Source organism: Calonectris borealis, chromosome 2 (assembly GCF_964195595.1).
Source record: "Calonectris borealis chromosome 2, bCalBor7.hap1.2, whole genome shotgun sequence".
Lineage (NCBI taxonomy): Eukaryota > Metazoa > Chordata > Aves > Procellariiformes > Procellariidae > Calonectris > Calonectris borealis.
In genome coordinates this window covers 112658937-112673072 of record NC_134313.1, presented here as the reverse complement: position 1 = coordinate 112673072, position 14136 = coordinate 112658937, and the positions used below count along the sequence as shown (strand labels likewise).

The 14136-nt window shown below is 44.1% G+C and overlaps 2 protein-coding genes across 10 annotated transcripts in view; one reads left to right on the top strand and one right to left on the bottom strand.

The window, feature by feature from the left end:
- Positions 1–8717, bottom strand: part of COA1 (cytochrome c oxidase assembly factor 1) — a 56292-nt gene extending 47575 nt beyond the window's left edge. Inside the window, exons 1-2 of one of the 6 annotated variants that reach the window (XM_075142944.1) lie at positions 8406–8717; positions 6007–6273 (exon numbers count right to left, since the gene is read on the bottom strand). The gene's annotated coding sequence lies outside the window, so the exon portion shown is untranslated. Of the gene's footprint in view, positions 1–5084; positions 5172–5503; positions 5681–6006; positions 6274–8267 lie in introns of those variants that run through there. The other 5 variants (XM_075142945.1, XM_075142947.1, XM_075142941.1 and 2 more) reach the window with 5 other exon arrangements.
- A 359-nt stretch (positions 8718–9076) lies between these two features.
- Positions 9077–14136, top strand: part of BLVRA (biliverdin reductase A) — a 32428-nt gene continuing 27368 nt past the window's right edge. For 2 of the 4 annotated variants that reach the window (XM_075142940.1, XM_075142938.1), the window contains exon 1: positions 9111–9329. The gene's annotated coding sequence lies outside the window, so the exon portion shown is untranslated. Of the gene's footprint in view, positions 9330–14136 lie in introns of all 4 variants that reach the window. The other 2 variants (XM_075142939.1, XM_075142937.1) reach the window with 2 other exon arrangements.

The window sequence follows — 14136 nt, the reverse complement described above, 5'->3', positions numbered from 1 at the left end:
AATACTGTTCCTTATTTTAAGACTTCAGAAAAAACACAATGCTGCTAAATAAGGTATGTCATGGCTTTTTCTCCTTAGTGTGTATCCAACTACATTATCCTTGACTTTTTACCTGGCTAGCTCTGGCTTTCTCCTACTGGCTTGATCTTTTTTCCCCAGTAGGCTGAAGAGCAGCCCAACAGCAATCTCTAAAAAACCACACCTATATGGAAAGCATCTGAATTGCCTCTAAGCGCATCTAATCAAGCCTAATCACCCTTACCTAACATGCTTTTCAGAGTAGGTTCTTGCAGTTCTCTAATCTTCTAACTTACGTTTCTGTGCCTGGTTTTAACGTTAGCACTACTTTCATGATTCTCTTATGCCATGAACAGGACACAAATCCTTGCTTTCCTGTTAATTTGTGCCTCTGGCAAGACGTGTATTCCTTCTACCTACAGCTGGCCAAAGTGAACTCTTGTTAGGCAGTCTAGTCACCCTGTATCTACAAATGTCTCTGCATTCGGAGTACCTTCTTACTTTCTCCTACCTCCTACCCTACATACATTTTCCAGCCTCAGGTGAATGATTTTTCATGTTACATTAAAATGAATGTTGTTCAGATGAGCATGTCTTTTCAAGTAGTCCAGATCTCGGTGTACCACCCTGTGTTTACACCTTCAATTTGTGGTGTTCATCAACACCACACAACTAGTTGTAAAGACTTCTGTAGAGTGCTAAAAGACTGGAAAGCACTGGTCTGAGATCTTTGGGACTGTGTTAGACTTCTGTTGGATCAAACTTCTCTATGGATATTCCTGTTTTTTGTGGGTCTTCCTTCGGGGGGATTTCAATACATCAATTTCTAATTATTATAATGCTAGACTGATCTCTCTTATTATTACTGCTGGCTATATCTACATCAGGAATAAGTACAGGTCTGTAAATCAAAATACCTGATGCTGAGGGCTGTGTTCCCACTATGTGGGTTTTGCGTGTGCGGTTTTTTTAGACTAGCTCTTGCCTGCTCTCATGGACTTTCCCACCTATGAGCTGTGGAGGGTGTTAGGCATTCTCCTGTGGTGCAGCTTCTGGTGGTCCATCTGAAAACTTCAAGTTCAAGTCAAAGTGCAGTACATGGAGACAATCTGCTTCAAAAGCACACTCTTGGCTCTAACTCATTTAACATCATCAAAGTGAGAATCTACACTAGTGCTGGAGCATAGATCAACACCTGCCAGACAGACTGGGAGATTACTGCTGCCATTAATGAAGTTAATCCGCATCTGGAGAAGGCATACAGGGATGTGGAAGATTTCTATCTCTTTGTTAGTTAATGGGAGAAGCTTACAAAGCTGTTCTTCAAAGCAGATTCAGCTACAGATATGAAAAGGGAAAACATTCCCTGTTCACGTGCCTCCAGCTTGATCTATGAAAGGTCTAATAATATGATGGCAGAATCCATTTTTAGGTAATGGATAATTGGGCTTACTATGTTTAGTGTAGTGATCAAATTAATGGCAGGAATGACTTTTTATTTGGTGTAAGGAGGGCTGAGAAAGGCAGGGCAAAACCCTCCAAATTATCTGCTGCGTACTGAGGATATGCAGAGTACTCTGAGACAGCTCCAGAAACAGGGACAACGTATTTTAGCTGGTGGTGTGCTGTGCAATCACTTAATGAAAATATGTAAACACCAAGAAAAGCAAATTACTCTGCCCTGAGGGAAGGGGGGGGGGGGTTAAATACAACTGTTATTACTGCTGTGCAGTTGTTAAACAAAAAAAACACCATCACCACCCCAGCAGATGAAAGTATTCTATCACTTAATTAAAGATACTCTAATACCAGAAAGCATCCCTGAAACACGCTTAAAAGCAAATGTCAGTATAAGTAGCTGGTGATGCTTTTCAAGTTGCTCACAGGGAAAAGACTAAGAAGCAATGCTGAACTGACAACTGGAACCGTGTTAGTAAAATTTCAAGTTTTCTTGTGTATTGAGTAACTTTTCAGAAGTACACTCTCAAATAGTTTCTATTCCTTATGATACACTGAGTAGAAAAAAGTAAGACTGCATCTTCAAGAGGTTAGCTCCCACACTAGCTTTATGGTCATGTAACTGCTGCTTACTTCCAGAAACTGAGAAACAATACAGTCCTTTTCTGCAACCTCCTCAGTTATGCAAAATCACAGCTCAAAACTGTAGACTGAGTCACTAACAGCATTATAGACAAACAGAAAAATCCAGCTAAGTTCCTTTTTTCCCCTCTCCCCTCCCCCTTGCTTGAATATGCAAGCATTTCAAGATCAAGTGTTCACGCACATCAGTTGTTGACTTCTGTTTCTCTGGCACTTGTACAGTTGGGAGTTGGACAAGCGGTGAGGTGTCTGCGCAAAAGTAGGCCGGAGCTGATGCAGCCTTCAGATCTGCATCTAGAGCTCCCTCCTAATTCTCAGAACAACCACAAGTTGGGCTGCTACCAAATCATCCTCGGAGCTGCTCCAAGGGCTGTGCTGCAGACTAGGTAAGGTAGCACAGGCAAATAAGAGAAACTGCTGTGCAACAACAATGCTCGCATGGAGCTATGTTGTTTAACAGGTAAGTTGCATGCACCTGTGCTGGCTGAACTGTGGCAGGTATAAAAGAAAGGTTAAGTGCCCTAATAGCCACGTTGTTAGGGAGGGCATGCGTGGGCCTGTCCCTTTGTGTGAGCTCCAACACTTAAGGTGCCTCAAGTGTAGTGAAAACAACCCCCAGCATCAGCTCTTCCTCCTGCTCGATTTTATGTTGTGGTCACAGCTGCAAAGGTAAGGATGTTATTTTGCTCCTTTTGCTCCTCTGGCACTGAGTCAAAACCTAGAAGTTTGTATTAGAAAAGTGGCCTGGAAAGTACTATATTTAAAAAACATGCAAAGCCTCTGACTTCTGGGGAATAAACAGCTTTGAAGTAAAATTCGCGCAGCAATAATCCATGCACACTTCATTAATTTCAGAACTGCAAGCAAAGTACTACTTAGAAAAAGCTGTAAGATAGTAACGAAGGGTTTGGGTTTGTTTTTTTTTTTCTTTTAATCCCAAAAGCTCCTTATCTCTATTCTCCATGTTTTTTCATTCAATTTACAGTAGTCTAAATTAAAGCTCATCCAACAAAAAATGACACATTAAGTTTGACTAACTTCTTCACCCCTCTCTTGATGATAATCCTTTCCTCCTCAGGGGAATAAATGCAACAACTTTAAAATTGCTATGTTGCTTATTTAAGATAACTTTTCTTTGCACTTTGTGTTTAATAGAGTTTGGCTGACTTTGGATTCAGCACCTTAAATTATTACGTTCAGATAGTAAGGGCAGCAATTCTTGTCAAGTCTTAACTAAGACAAAATGATCTCTAGGCACTAAGCTGCCAGAAAGGCAGTATTTTGTTATCTGTCAACATGCACGCATCTTTCTCTACCACACCCCCAGTCAAGTTTGAGAACCCTTAACACGGGCTACTGCATGATATGAAACATCAGTTTACTGCTAAAATTTGAGTCAAAGCTTAGACTCAAAACAAAGAGTAGGTGCAGTTTAACACTGCATTTAAGTGCAGCTGTGAATTGCTGCTGGAAGGGGTGCTCATGCCCCTTTTCCCTCCCTTCTGCTGGACTGTGCAGCTGCAATGTATGCCATGTCCAGAAAGCCGTGATGCACTGGAAAACCAACTTTCAAAAAGCCAGCTGATCCCTAAACTTGATACAAGAGGTACAGCACGATTTACAGCTGGGCAGTAGAATAGGGACACCTTGCTGTCACAGCCTGCTATTACTGCAGCCTGTGAGGCTGGCCTAAGGGGGGAGGCTCATTTTTCTGTTTCAACACTTCAGTTTATCAAAAACTGGCTTTAAAAGAAGTAATCCAGCCCACTCTTATACCTCATGCTACATGCTCCCTTCTTGCACTTTAAGAGTTCATGTGAATCAGCAGAAAGTAATTGATTCGAGTCAAAACCAACTAGGCTGGGAGGCAGGAGGAACTAGCCTCACCAATATGGGGATAGGGGAAACCTTGTCTGGTTTAGCAACGAGAATAGTCTTGAACTGTTTCAATTTTTAGAGAAACATACATAGCAATTCCTTTTCTTCGCAGTGTCAGAATATTAAACTTGCTCAAGACAAGCTGATCGCTTCTCAAGTTGTACCTGAATGACAAAGCAAATCTGACTGTAGTTTTCTTACTATGTGGATGAGTTACTGCAGCTGACTTGCTTTACACTTGCCCTACTTCTTCAAATTTCCAGTAGCTGTTCTGCCACCGGGTTTTCCACAGCGCAGAGTACTGTGGGCCTGTGCCTGTTTTAACATCCCTTGGGCTGAGGCACAGTTTATCTGCCATGGCCCTTTGTGCCTGTCGGCCATGGGGCAGAAGAGATGGCACCCCGTGCCTCCTTCACCTCAAACCCACCCGTGTGGGAGCTGGCTGTGCTCCCTTGGACAGCACGCTCTCTGGCAATGATATTTAAGTAGGCGAAACCAGCGTTAGAGGAGCAGGTCTTTACAGCAGCTTGAATATTTTCTGTGTATCAGGCTTTGTTTGTAGCTTGCTAGATAAATTTGCCTCACATCCCACTTCTAAAAGCAGGTGAGGTGTGTTTAAAGTGCAATTACCCTTAACATGGTCCTGATAATGGCACGGTGAGATGATGTGTGTATAATTACCGCACTCGTTCATCCTCTTACGGGTCTAAGAGTCCTCGTTTAGCAGCCACCTCACTGCACAGCTTCCCTCACCGCGATGCCACCCGGTTAGTGCCTCTGTTTTCACCCCTACCGCTTCTGTAAGTGTCTGCCGTTCTCTGTACCCACTGTTCCCTTCACAGAGCCGCCGGACCCCTCTCGGATCTCCCCCGGTGCAAACCCACCCCCGCGCCCCCTTCCCGGCCCCCGCGGGACCCCATCAGCCGTCTCCCACGCCGCGGCCGCCATTTTGTGCAGCGCCGAGCCCTCCGGCGGGCGGCGGAGGGGGGCTCACTCGGGTGCCGCACCGCCTGCGGGGTAGGGGGCGGCGGGGCCCCGCCCTAACGGCCGTAACCGCCTCCCGGGCTCGGCTGCCCCTCCCCACTCACGGCAGCGGCGGTCGGCGGAAGGGCTCACGCGTGGGCCGTGGGGGCCGCCATTGCCGTAGCCTGCGATGCCGGCGGGGCGCGGCAGGGAGCGCTGCTGGGCGGCGCTGCGAGTGGCGGCGGCTGAGGGGAGAGGGGAGGGTGTTGCGGCGGCGCTGCGCTGGCCTGTGTTTAAACCAGGGATTTAAACAGGGTCCGAGGGTCCCTCTCCTCGGGGGCAGAGTTGGGGGTTTCCTCGGTCTGTGCCTCGCCTTTTTCGCCGGAGGTGGCGGGTGTCCCGCAACCGTGGCCTTGGCTGTGGGGATGTATTGGGGGAAACCTGTGAAGAGGCGGCTGCGGTTCCCAGCCCGCTGCCATGCTACAACGCAGGCCTCCCCGTAACCCAAATCCCATCAGCTCTGTACTGATAATCCAAAACATACCTGAACTTGCTGCCTGGTTCTGAGATCCACTCTCTTTTGTGGTGTTTTATTATTTTTCCAGGCCCAACCCCAAACCAAGGGACACCATAAAAACACCCTTATGCATTAAAATAAAATCGAGAAACCCAATAGAATTTCTGAAAGCGTCTTTCCAGCAATCCCCAAAGAAAACTCTGGATCTAATCTGATGATGTGATTCCAAACACCGATATGCATATTTAACTTAATTACTGCTGTCTTTAGCTTATCTTTTTCATTCCAAATTTATCCCTCACCATTGTACCATGTAAGCTGATGTCCCTGTCAGAGTTTATTTAAGCAGGCTACCCAGAGCTGTCACTGAGCTCAGCACTTGGGCTGTAGCATTCGTAAAGTGTGCATGAGCGCTGCTAGATTACAGCATCCTGAGCCTTGGCTCACAGTTTTGACTCATCTGAAATTAAACGATGAGTGTACCAATAATTTCAGAGTGTGTTCCGCTGCTGTTTCTTAGTGCATCATACCTGCTTTGATATTTACTGTATGCACTCCCTGGCTGAGGAGTTGAATCAGGCATTCTTCTCAGGGCTGTTCTCAAGTCAGTTTGTTCTCTTATTCCAAGTAGTTTCCAGCTTCTTATTTATGCTTTTTGGCTTGCCATTGTGATTTAGTGCAATATTATCTGCTATTGAATTCTCCCAAATAAAATTGTTTCTTCCTGTGGAGGGCTTCTAGTGGTTGCCAGTCAACTCCTATCGTCAGAATGATTAGTTTGCTTTGCTTAGTTGTTCCTGACAAAATAATTGAGAAGTGAGAGGTTGCTAGGTTGTAGCTGAAGTTAAATAATACATCTGCTTGCTAGGACTTTGCAACACTTGTGGGACTGTGGAAGGTGAGAGCAGGGAGAAACATGGCATGGAAAGACAATCAGCAGAACAAAACGATGTGCAGATATGACCAAAAAATAGACAATGAGAAATACTGGACAAAAAAGGGAGCGAGTGGCCCCGCCTAGTGGGAACTCTTCCTACGCTCCTAAGAAGCCCTGTTAAGAGCTTGTTTTGTATGCAAAGCTGCAGGTTTTTTAACCTCTCCTTCTCTCCTCCTGCCTTTCCACTAACATCCCCTCTTTGTGGGAATCGGTTGCCTTTACCTTCAGGGGTGGTCTGACTCCTACATATCTAATTACTCTCTGAAAAATCTACTTCATGCGTTTCAGAACTGAAGAAGGATTTTGTGCCAAAAGCTTGTCTACGGTTCCCAGCTATGCCTGTGTTGACCTAACTACCCCTGCAGGCCTTCTCCTTGTAATTTTGCAATGATGAAAGCTATACAATACCCATCCAATTTTGGTGAAGTTTTATTGGTATTGAAAGTTATTCATTATTTATAGATACTCTCTCTGCTATTTCCATATGGAAAGAGAAACAGTCTGTGTAAGACATCAATACACCAGCAGAGCTACGTCCACACTGGGGGCTATTTGCTAATGCTGCTTCCAAGGTTGGCATTTCCCCTGCCCACTGTCACCACCCTGGGGACCCTAGCTTCACTTTGCCATGCTGGCTGCTCATCTGACGTCCCCAAACGGCTCCTCCAGAGCCCATGTCTCATTCCACCCCTGGAGGAACCGTTCCCCCGACCCCCCCAATCTTGACCAGGTCTGGAGTTCAGTTAAATGTTGGGTTTGTTATCTAGCCACCTGAGTAAATAAACAAACCTATGGCAGAACGAGCTCGAGGCTGTATACAGAGATCAAACAGCAAGTAGTTACCTGACTGGTTTAAGCTAACCTAACTCCACAGTGTGGTGGGAAGAGGCAGTTGGGCCCTCCTGTTTGGCTGCGTATTGCCACTCCCACCTGGTTTTGGGAACTGATCCATCTGGAAAGTAGGGTTTTTTTTTTTATTTTTTTACAAGGTTAATTATGAGATCGAACAGGTCCCGCATCCTGTAGAACACGTGTCTGTACAAATGCGAGCACTGTTACCGAATCCAAAGACTCTGAGTTACATCTGCCTCTAATCACTCCCATATGCATTCTTTTATATGTTTTGCTATTCGTTAGGATTTCCTATCATGTGCTAATTGATTCATTACTTTATGCTAAGCATACAGTCACGTGCTAGTCATTAGCAGTCCCATATGTTGAACTCATGATGTATATTTTTAAATGCCATATCTCCTGGTCTGCCAATCCTCCTTTATGCAATACCACACATATGTTGGCAGACCTTCATTCATGCTTTGATGAACTTCAAAATTCCTGCTCGTTAGTCTTGTATGTAATTCTTCAGTTACTCTCTGGAGCTCCTCCTTACTGCAGTTGTGTAACGACTGTAATTAGAGCTGCTGATACGTAGATCTATGCTTCAGTCTGTGGTAATACAATGTGTTTGAGAGGGGAAGGAAAGAATTTTGAAACATCCTGTGACATATTTGAAACATCCAGCATAGTAATGTCAGTATAAACCCCATGTTCAGATGAAGTTATGTTAGACCACGGAAGTTTTGCACAAGTTAAAACTCCATAACTGGCTCAGAAAACATGACTCTGGAAAAGCAAATGTAGCTGGGAGGAGGCCAAGTGAATTCCTGAAGTCTTGCTGGTGTGGAAGTTAACTGGTCAGAAGAAATGAGTGGGAAAAGATGGAAAGAAGCGTGTATCACACTTACAATCCCAACCTGCAGAATTTCAGAATAAAGAATTTAAGGAATCTAGAGCTGCATTGAATTTTCAAGTTTTCTAGGAAGGAGGCAGACTACTTACGGTATTACTGCTTACACATAGCATGCCCCAAGATTTGTCAGAAACGGGTTGAATTGAACACACTCGGGGGCAAAAAAAATAGTTACTGATTTCTCCAGAGTTATTTGTACTTTACATCTAAGGTGAATGAGTACAGAATTTGATTCTTTGTACCTGTAGTCCCAATGTGACACAGTTTTAGGTTCTACCATAGTCTGTGAATGCCCAACATCAGCATGGTATAGAATGATCTGTGGAATTCAGACCATCCTCATTTCATACACTGTTTATTGCAGGAACTACTGGCCTGGGAGAAAATAGCTGCACCCTCCCAGGCTTTTATCTTCCAAGCCCCAAGCAGCTGAATGTTCTGTGGCATGTAGATAAGGAATGGCAAGTGAAGAGGCTGGGACTAAGAGCTGGGTAAAATGTGGCTCTCCAAGGAAAAGCTAGTGCACAGTATGTTGTGGGCCAGGACCCTGTAGGAAGGGAGACAAATAGTCTCGAGTAAGAAAGAGCTTGTGTAACACCTGGCCTGGGCTGTCCTAGTGGCTGCTTTCCGTCTACTGCCTGCTTGGGGGAGGCCAGGCACAGAATGATTTCTTTTCCGCTTGGCACTGCTGAAACTCTCAATTTCCTGAGCACGGACTCAGCCTGCAGCGTAAACCCTATGGATGCAGCTGGGCGGACGCAAGCGCTGCTGATGTACCAGCATCTGCAAGCCATTGCATGACTGGGCTCTGAGTAGTGCTTGGCTGGGCTGACCACTGCGTGGGCTTAACCAGGGTCTGGCACAGGGTCCCCAGGGAGGTGTCAGCCCCTTGCTAACCACGTGCAGGCTTCCTTGGTGTTTTCTAGGCGAAAGTTCTCAGCCTCAGTGCCCGTACCGGCCTTTCTGCTGCTGCAGCTGCCTCTGGCGATAGCCCGCCCCTATAGTGTCCTTATTGGATTCCTGGCCGAGGGGGTGTTGCTGCAATGATAGCAACAGGGGGAGCGGTGCGTTGATAAGCTGGAGCTGCAGAGTGTTGTATAAGAAGGAGCCGCAGGGAGCGGAGGAGAATTAAACAGGATCACGTTTCTCCTCTGTGAGCTGAAGAGGTTAGTGACTATTACTTAATCCCTGCTAACTGTAATTAGGATTTGGAAGCACTGCTTTTGTCTTCTGACCCTCCCTCCACCCTTCCCAAGATTGCTTGCCACCAGCGTTTCCCCCTCGTGGTTGTGAAGGAGTGGGGGAGTTCTGCAAGTCACGTTGTCCTCGCTGCTCCAAAGACACCCACCACACTGGAGGGGACAGGCCAGCACTCGGGGAGCGGGGGAACTGAGAGAAAGAAAAAAGAGAAGAGCCCTCTGTTTGGAAGACTGTCTAAGGTGGAGTGAAAGAGTATTAGCTTGTAAATGATGTGGAAGTAGCCAAGTAGCATCATTGGGTGGCCGGAGCACTGCATGGTGAGGGTGTGAGTGGTCATTTAAAACCTTTCCTACAAAGTGGCTTCTGGGCTTGTTTTTAGAAGTGCTGAGCTTCCTCCAAGTCCTGTTAAAATCCATGTTTACTGAAGGTGTTTGACATCTCCTTCTGAAACAGCAGACCATTAACCTTGCTGTACCTCAGTTTACCCACGTGTAAAGTAGAGATGAGAATATTTTCCTTTTGTAAAGGAACGTGGTGGGGCCATATTCCAGACAGCCTTTGGTGGGAGAAAGGTGATTCTTATGTTCTCAGATATGGTGCAGAATCCATGTGTAAAACACATTGACGCTTTATTAATAATTACTTTATGCTGTAGTCACAGCTACCACCAATCTCTAACTATCTTAAAAAAAACATGCATCAGTCTACACACAGAGAAAAGACGTGCTCAGCCTTTATATAACTCTTGTGGCATCGTGCTGAACTTCTGTGTTGGAGCTTGTTAAAAAAAAACCAAGCTAGTGTTAATTAGGGCAACAGTTTATTGAACTGATTTTGTGTGAAATCATTTTTATCAAACTCCTCGCATTGGTTTGCCAAAATGACTTCTCCTGGAATGAGCATAGTCGTTCAGCTATTGGTTCTCTGATTACAGATGTGAACACAGAATGGCACTGTGCCAAAATTAAATAACATAGTGTTTGAGCATCTTCCTGTCATTTGTGTCGATAAATGGGAAAAAAAAGACAAATCTGTTTCAATATTATAAATCCAACTTGAATTTTAATCTTCACAAAATAAAGAGCAATAGGTAAATATTTAAAATTATTTTCAGCACATATAAGAAAGCCTTAGTTAAAGTCTTACTAAAAACTATTGTCATAAGCAGTGCATGCAACTTAGATATTCAATAATTGATAGTAAAATATTAATGATTGATATGATTCTTACTATTAGATCAGGGAACTTCCCTTATACCGGAAGGCTGATGATCCTGGACTTGTCCTGAGTTTACATGCACATGGTCAACAAACTTTTTTTCTAATACCAACCTCACAGTTTCTTTAGACAGTGAATTGAGTTACTGTTTGTGAGCAACTGGAGTTTAAGTGAATGAAGTATGGTTTGTGTTATCCTTAAAGAAAGGGCAATGTGTATTTTGTATAGCCAAAAAGAAGGATCAATCTTTGTAGTTTTCAACTTCTTATTTAGTGCCCTCATTATTTTCCAAATTGTAGCTCTAACTGGATGTTTCAACACCCACTCCTCGCCCCCCCAACAACCCCAAAAGACCACCACATTCAGCTCTGAGAGACTTCATTTTAAATGTCAAAGGGCCGAACTTTTTTTTTGTATGAAGAATGTCTGCTGTTACCCACAGACTTCAGAAACTAAGCTTAGCGGATGAGAACAGGATGAGAAAAGGGCCACTTTGATCTCTGCACTAAAACTGAACCGTCCTTGTCAAAACAAGTGAAGATGAATGGATAAATTAACTGACCAGTTTTCGAATTAAAACTGGAATCACTTCCCATCTTGCACTTGGGTGTCAGGACTTCAGTGAGATGCAGGAGTGGAATGCACATTGGCGTTTTTACTTTTTAATGATGACTCTGAAGTCACCTCAGTTTTATATGGCTTGTAGAGAGGATATTGCACTGTATGTTGTACAGATTTGTTATAGGAAGCTTCAGTGGGTGTTTTCCATTGGTGGTACTGGTGTGGTCCATTGAAGCTCTGTCTGTGCTGCCATCCTTGGCTAGGTAAGCACCAGTCAGCCAACAGGAGATAAAACCAAAACTGGAAAGAAGTAGTGTTGTGGATGAGTGATTTAGATTGCTTGAAGAATCACTGTCAAAGGTATTAGCAAAAGTGGTTTTAATATGATCTTGTAAAAGTGCGACTTAACGAAGTTTGATGGCAAGGTTCACTCTATTAATTACTGCATGAAGAAACATGCAAAGGAAAATTGAGTTACACTTGAGTTGGAATGATTCACAGAGAGACTGGGGATGCAAAAGGATAAGGAGGACCCTTCCGCTGAGTCACGAGGTTCAGAGTGGGCCCCTGTGCTCTCTAAAATCCTTCTCAGAGAGGAGTCTAGGTGCAGCTAGGTCCAAACCTAGTCTCAGCCTTGGTCAACGGTTTATGTCTAAGGGATTATATATGCAAAATTTATGTAATGCTTCATTAACATCGATTCAGCATGCAATCAAAGTTACCATACTACAAGGTTATGCGCGATACCATTTGCTTACCAAAGATCTGCCATTGGTAAAAGGTCTCTCTGCCTCGAGGAGCAACCTTGAGAGGCACCCCAGCTCAAGGGGAGATCACCACCATGCAGCTACGCTGCCTAGCAGGGAGAGCTCAAAGAAGGCTCATTTAGGTTGTCATATTTATGGTATAAAGTGGTTGGCTCGTAGTCAAATTCCATGCAATAGAAAAGGTATGCGCGAGACTCCGCGTACTCACCGCTTTCTTTGTTCCTTGATAAATGAGTCTTGGAAAAGCCACCCGCTATTCACGCGTTAATCGCATAATCGGTGTTCCAAGCTCCTATGCATCAATGCTCACCTGCCTCTCGGCTCCTTTGTGGGTTCTCAGAGAACAGATTGAAACTAGAGGAGTTCATGGCCTGGCTACGGCTCAGACCTTTACCTCTTCCAGAGCCTGCACCAAACCACCGCCAGTCTGGGTAAGGGGTGGAGTGCATCCCTCACAAGTGGAGGAACCTACAGAAAGAGCTTGGATAGATGTGATAAAGCAGTATTTGCAGTGGGAGAATAACTCCCCGGGAAAGGAGTTCCTGTGTTTGACACAGTGGTACAGCAACATCAACACATGCAGGACCGGGGATAACTCGTTCACCCTTAATTTTAAGGCAACCGTAGATCTTTCTGAAGCTTGCGGGTAGTGCTCAGTATAGTAAAAGAACTTACATTATGCTTGCACTGCACTTTATTAAATGAGGCGTCAAAAAGGTTACCTCACCGAGAGGGGAGGGAACAGGGCTTAGGGAAGAAAAACAGTCTGAAAGCCAAGGCACTTAGCAGCTTAATCCTGTAGTTAAAAAAAAAAAACAAAACTGAATGTATACACGCCCTGTTGTAACTTAGTAGAACAAAGGCTGCTGAGGGCCTGTGCCTCTCATCTGGCGTTAGCCTTGAACCGTGGAAAGTGTTCTTATGCATGTAAGGCCAAACTGTTGGGTGGGCTTACGTCTTGAAACTTTATAAAATAAGTGCAACTGTAATAAAAATATAGATCTACATTTGACTTGTTTCTTCTCTACTAAGCAAAAAGAGCTTTGGCTTTTTGTTTAACTGAACTTAAGCATTCCCTAGACTAATGTTTGCAATCCAGACGGAGTGTCTAATGCTAATTAGAAAGCATTGCAGGAAACACACCTGACTGGGAAAGATAATGAAATGCATTTGCTAATCCTGTTATTCCAGATGAGTGCAATCCACCACTTTAACAACATGAGTTCAACAGTTAGCATAGAAGTAGTTTCTCCTTTTTTTTTTTTTCTTTCCTTCTTTCTTCTGAGCATAGCATTATAAACCAGTTAGAAAGACCCTGTTTGGGGCAACTAGCGTTCCTGTTATATTATAGTAACTATCCTAAATGATAAATTAACAGTGGCACAACACTGGCTAATAAAGCAAGCCGTTCTCATGGCTCAAGTAATGTTACTGTGTTTATTAGCTTTCCCTCTTAGTGAAAGCAGAGTAGTACAGAGTTCCCTCTTAGTTGGCAGAAAGGGATTTTTATTGTCTTGTTGTTACCTTTGTTCCGTGAATGAGAGGAGAGGAAAGCTGCCAGAAAGAATATGGAATTATTAAATGATCCCATAATCCCTAAATAAGAGAAAGAAGTGGTACAGGATGTGAGGGGAAAAGTTGAGACCACAGTCATTCTAACTGAAACGCCATGGATGTTTTTTAGCTATGCTAGAAGCTATAAAGCTTTGTGAACCTTTCTGTTGCCAGGGAGAACAGCCCTTAGTCAGTATTTACTGTCTTTTGCAGGCTCTGACACAGATTAGCAACAGAAGACTGGTTAGTCTGTTATTTGGTGATGAATTTAGAGACCACGGTGGCTTGCTCATACTTGTCTTTGGAGTAATTTGCTAATTTTTCTCAGGCATAGCACAATTCTGTGCAGCTGGAAGTGGGATCAGTGTGTTTGTATAGATCTCTCTAGGTTTAGTCTTGGTGACAGATACAAATATATAAAGGACTGAGATTTTTTTGTCCTATTAAATCAGATTCATAAAATTTGGATGGAGAAGGCAAATTAGCTCCTGACTTCTGTCCTCTTCTAAAGCTATGATTCTCTAGTGGCAAAAATCTGTGAGGAACTCGCAGGAAAGGATAAAGATGGATTCTGTACTGCTGACAATTCACTGTTAAGTGATGAGGCTATAAACTGGAGTGGTACTCTTCTGGCATTGGAGGTCACCATGGGCTTCATCCGCTTTCATTCTTG